Source organism: Fringilla coelebs (assembly GCF_963513975.1).
Source record: "Fringilla coelebs genome assembly, chromosome: 1".
NCBI classification, from domain to species: domain Eukaryota; kingdom Metazoa; phylum Chordata; class Aves; order Passeriformes; family Fringillidae; genus Fringilla; species Fringilla coelebs.
The window spans coordinates 85,623,815-85,629,818 of record NC_140028.1 but is presented as its reverse complement, the minus strand read 5'-3'; positions in this window follow the sequence as shown (position 1 = coordinate 85,629,818).

Genomic DNA, 6,004 nt, shown 5'->3' with positions numbered 1-6,004 from the left:
AGAAAATCTCACACATGAGAAAAATGTTTGCTACAACAATTGTTTGATAGAGTACAAAGCTTGTGATGCAGTCTTTGTTTACTGGAACCATTAATAGTTTCACTTTCTTCTGTCAACAAAAAAAACGTGTAGGGATTTATCATCTTCCCCTAGCTCTCTGTCAAGATTCATTTTAACATGCTAATTGATTCAGATTACTGTCACTTTATAATATGCTTCCTCTAGAGGAGACAGGTAACGGTCACATTTGTACCAACTTATAGGTAGAGTGCTTCCTGCAAAATAAAACATTTTAGGAATATAAACAGCCCAAGACAGAAAGCATACCAAATCCCTCAAGGCTCTGACAGAAACTGAAACAAATCCCCCAGAGGCAGTGTATTAATGCTTTAATATCATAAGCTGATGTCACTGCTGCTGAAAGAAGCAATCCCACTGCCTGTCAGGCCCCTCCTCGCCACCAGCATGAGCTTGCATTCATATGTGTGACAAAAAGGGTAAGTTGTTTGATCTGGGTCATAGGTAACCATTACTCATTTATTTACTGGGTTATACCTGGTTAATATTAACCAGGTATATTAATCAGATTGATTCCCTGAGCCAGGTCAATGAATGGCCATGAAAACAGCCCTGTCAGCAGAAAACAAGGCTTGGGAGTGAACTGGGAGGGACTGAGGAAAAGAGAAAAACTGCTCCTTTCAGTAGCATGCTTGTTTATTCTGGCTGAAAGTTTCAACTCTAAAATGATAGCCCAAAACACATTTTTTTTAAATTTCAAGTGAAAGCACAAGAAGAGGGATGCCAGTTATTTGCTAAAAGGGTCTGAGGGGCCCACAACAAACACCTGCATCACTTAAGGGTTCAGGAAACTAAAAGGGACTCCAGCTTAAGAAGATTTCAATTCCTTTAATTAACAACAATTCTGCCATTTGTTGATTCATATGTAAAATAAGCCTCCTGTAACTACATGTCCTGACTGAATTTCAGGCAATAATGTTTCTTTACCAGGTACTTTTTGTGTGAAAAACCAGTGGAACCCAGCATAACATTTTAGATGCATTCAAACAGGATTTTCTCATCTCCTGCATTTTCAGATTAATTTCAATGGATATCTTGCCAAAGTACTGACAAATTAGATATTATATGTAACCTTTCACAAATACTTGTAGCATTTCAGAACAGGAAATGAGAATGTACTTGTTCCACAGATTGTGAATAGGGGTTGCAAATTTATTATTTGAATAATATATTTGAAAACATACAGGTCTTGCAAAAGCTAAATTCATAGATTTGATGGTTACTATGTAAAGTTCCACAAAATATATTTGAGATTGCTTTCCATGTTATTTCCTTTAAAAAAGTTATTTGCAATTGCACTTTTGTTTCTGTTCTGGTTAAACGTCTTTAGAACAATATTCCTATGCAGTTTAAATGTTCCTTCAATTAACCAAGCAAGATGAGGAAAGCGTAGCAATTTCTGAACACCAATACACTGGTTAGAGAGAGAGAAGCCTCAAAACAAGATTGCCAAGTAGCTTGTTTAAACCTGAAACTTTGACTTGCAAGAGTAGTTAAGTGCTGGTGATAAGAAGCACAAAAGTTATGATGATGATGACTACAGAGTAGATGGCCTTCTCCAGTGTCTGAATACTGTAAGTAAATAGTGGATGACCAAAGTAAATAGAAATCTGCCCACACTCTACCTATGGAAAATTGTACTAGACCCTGCACAACACAGGCAACTCCTGCAACTGTATTGTAAAGGGATCAGAAAGACTGTACAGTGAAATTCTGGAAGAAAATATTGAGAGACATTACAGCACACAGAGAGAACTAAGCAATAAATTACAATGTGACAGCTAACTTTATGGTACACTTGAGGTAAGTCCTTCAATAGCAATATAGTGCCTAACTAATTACAGTAGTTTCCAGACAGGAGGCTTAGCCCCTCAGATACTCCTTTGTGAAAACATTTCAGTGAGATAGGCCTAAACTTATAGTCCAGTACATAGGGTCTTGATAAAAATTGTATGTATTGTCCAACCTTACTGAATGCTGAGAGTTCTGGAAAAATTAATAATTCAAGATAGAAGAGATTATATTTTTATTAGATGAGGATAATCTGCAGCTAGATGGGATACATTAATTTACATTCATGGTAAAAGAACTGCAATGGTTTGGAGTAACAGGGATGTTTTTGAATGGAATATTAGGGCAAAGTGTAATAAGACAGAGGCAGTTCAAGGCATGCACCAGGTGGTCAGTGGAGGCGACTACTGAGAATTGTGGACCAAGAACTTGGTATTTTAGATCCAAAGTAAGCACAATGCTGCAAAAAGGCTATTACTCCAGAAGTAATGATTGCATGAAAATGAACCAGCAATCCAGCCAAGAAAAGTGGAGTATATTTGTTAGCTCCTGAATAAGTCTCATGTTTATATTTCTCTTTTGATAAAAAACTCTGCGAAAGTAAATACGTCAAAGTGTAATTCCTTCTTGAGTGTCAGGAACTGAGCATACCTTTCCTGCTGAGAAAAAATTAGGTCCCCTATAAACAGGAGATTCCAAAGACATCAGTGATTAGTGCCCTTTGCTAATATTGTAGTTTTCTACATTGTAGCAGCAAAGCTATGTAAATCCCTCTCCTACATGTCTGAAACAGGTTGTCATCATCAATGCAAAAACCATTCTAAAATCATCACAAAGAAAGTCTTGCAGGATTTATTGGACTTGTTTTCAAGGGGAAAACCATTTGTAATGGAAATCAAGTTCTGAATTATAAAGTACACAACACATCTGCTTTCTGGATAAACATTTCTATCAAAGAGAGAACAGCTGCCTTGTCATGGTAAAGAACTGTAAATATTCAACTCCTTAATACTGAGTTCAGTCCAGTAACATTACAAAAAGCTTATTTTAGAAAATTTATAGAAAAAACAATCAAACACCCAACACAAAGACTACAGAAATTATTGCAAAGATGCAAGAATGATCATCACAGAAAAAGAAAAAAAATATTATTGTGCTGGTCAGACTGCAGAATGTTGCACAACTGAAGAAGAAGAAACTGGTGATGCAAATTTCCTGAAGAAACTGGTGATACAAATGATAGAGTGATCACCTCGTATATCAAAATCAGCTCTGATTGTGTCAACACCATTCCTCCCTTCCACCACAAAGTTACACAAAACACTTCTTGTTCAGGCTTGTATCAACACATCAGAGAACCCGCAATTATGCTGAAACATGCAGCACATAAGTACAAATTACAAGAGGCAATCATTCTGCAAACAAAACATCAGGATCTGGTGGTCTGAAAACTTAGTGCATGATTTGGTGTTTCATAAGAAGGGCCAAGTGTTTCTCCAGCACATATATATGTGCCCATATATAAAGGGGCGGAACAGAAGTGCATGACATTGAGCCACACTGACAGCTGTAAGGTTTGTGACCTTGATCCCCAAGATCACAATTCCAGGAATAAGAATACATTGCAAAGAAGAAACAGTTAAAAACACGGTAAGAAAATAATCCATATCGCATATGTAAGGAAAAGATGACACCACCTATAGGACAGAGAGATTTGTGTGATGGGCTATTCATAAAAGAGGGGAGTGGTTGTGTCTTAACTCACCTGTGCACTGAGATAAATGCTAGGAAGTTGAGAGAAAAACTAGAGAAGGAAAAAGAGAAAAGAAAAAAGGAAGGAGGACACCTGAAGGTATAGGTTTCTAGAGACAGAGCAAACTGCACTCTTGTAGACATAATAAATGGATTGTGATCTGTATTTTAGAGAGGTGATGAGAAAAAGAAGTCACTGAGGTTAGGATTTCTCTATGCCACTCTCTGTAAGCACAGAATACTGCTGGTGTCTGTATTTAAACCTATAGTTTGCAATCCATCTTTGAATGCAAAGATGCCTTTTTGCAGTCTTCAGGCAAAACTGAAAAATGTTCATGCATTTTCAGGAGTTCCAATGTGACTTTATTAAAAAGCCTGGCCTATTTAAACTGCCATACATTCAGCATAAAGAAATTAAGCAAAATTAAACTTCTAGGCAGTAGCAGAAAATATGAAGATGAGCTAAAGGAAAGAACATGAGAATTTTACCCAAGGATAAAAGTGCAGCCAGGAAAAAAATCTTCATCTTACCATAAATAATAAAATGCTAGAGAAGGCATTGCCATGAGGGACTTGTTTGTCAAACAATAAATCTGAAGCAACCTACTAAATGAGTCCTCTAGGGAGCCCTCTCTAGATTCATTACTTTAGTGCTAGCAATACTACTACAGTAAACTTTCAATTGATATTCATTACATTACATTTCTGTAGTGATTTTTCTGGCCTTTACAAACAACAACACTAAATTTTTTGTGTCCATAAGGTTTCAGTTTAAAAAAAAGTGTTCCTATAACTTGACAAAACAAATGCTAGCATTTTAGAGCCAAATTCTCCTCTTATTCACAGGACAAGCTTTGATGCTATATCTCAGAGCAAAACTTAGCTCACAGTTTGTCTTTATATGTTCAAAATACTGTCTCTAACAAGTTACATACTTTTAAGCCATGGGTTTTGCTTGATTAGGGGAAAATAAGGATATAGATCAACAGAAGTATTTACTACAGCACATTCAGAAGAGTGCTTTTAAAGTCTTCTGCAAATGTGAAATAATTTCACATCATGGTCCAGTGTAGCAGAGATGGAAATTGCTACTGAGAGGCTAAAACACAAATAAATACCTGCTTTAAGTAGGTCTGCTAGAACTATAAACCAATAAAGGTTGTTTCTGAAATTGAGAAATGCTAAGCTTTTAGATCTGTAATGATGAGTAAAAGTCGTATATCAAACTCAAAAAACACCCATACTTGAAACCCAAGGCTACATTAGAAAAAATCAGCTACATGTGATTTGACTCAGGTCACACATCATGACCTCCACAGTATGAGGGAAAAAATGTACCATCGTGATTGTTAGTCTCTATCCGTTATGTACTATTTGGAAAACTGTAATCAAACACTTAAGAAGGCAGAACTCTGCAGGTCATTAGCAGCTTCAAAACATTTATCCTTGAGGAGAGTCTTAAACACATTTACTTTTGGGGAGGAGCTGGGGAAAGCCCCTGGACTAAAAGGTGATTTTATTAGACGTCTTTTGAAAGGAAACTAACGTAGCTGAGTACCTGAATTGTGAGGATCTTCAGAGCACCTAAGCAAACGCAGAAACATCTTTCACAGAGCAAGTAACACTAGCGAGGGAATATTAAATTCAGCAGCTGAAGATGAAAGAGCAAAAGCTGAGCAATAAACAGTGATATCTTTTAAGTGAGATGGGGCAGACACTAGTGTTTATTCTGCCCTTACACAGTGGCAGTGCCACTGACATACAGACACCAAGCCAACCAGCAGCCTGCCAGGTGATTTGTGTGTACGAACAAGAACACAAACATTTTAGAAACTTCCTAAATAGAAACTTAGTACAACAAGTGGCTGTAATTAATGATACAACGCCCACTACAAGTTGCTATTGGAGGGACTGAGAGACAAGCTTATGACTTTTGCCCATTAAAGGGTTCCAGTTTCATGTCAATTTCTTTTCCATTGACTGCTCTGGTGACCTTGGTCAGATTTGCACCACAGCTGGTTCCATTTCTGACCCTGCAGAATTTGCAGCATGTGGAACTGCCTGGTCTTCTTGTTACCCTTGCTGTGAGTGAATTTAGGGTCTTGAGCAGCTCCTAAAGAACCTTTAGACTCAAAAATTTCAGGGACCACATGGGATTTTATCCAAGGGTACTGAGGGAGCTGGTGCACTAAGCTGCTCTCCATCATTTATTATCAGTGCTTTGGGAGCTAGAGGCGTTTAGCCTGGAGAGGAGGAGACTCAAGGGTGACCTTATCTCCCTCTACAACTGCCTGAAAGGAGGCTGAAGCGAGGTGGGATCGGCCTTTTCTCCCAGACAACCACCGACAGAATGAGAGGACCTAGCCTCAACCTGCAGCAGGAA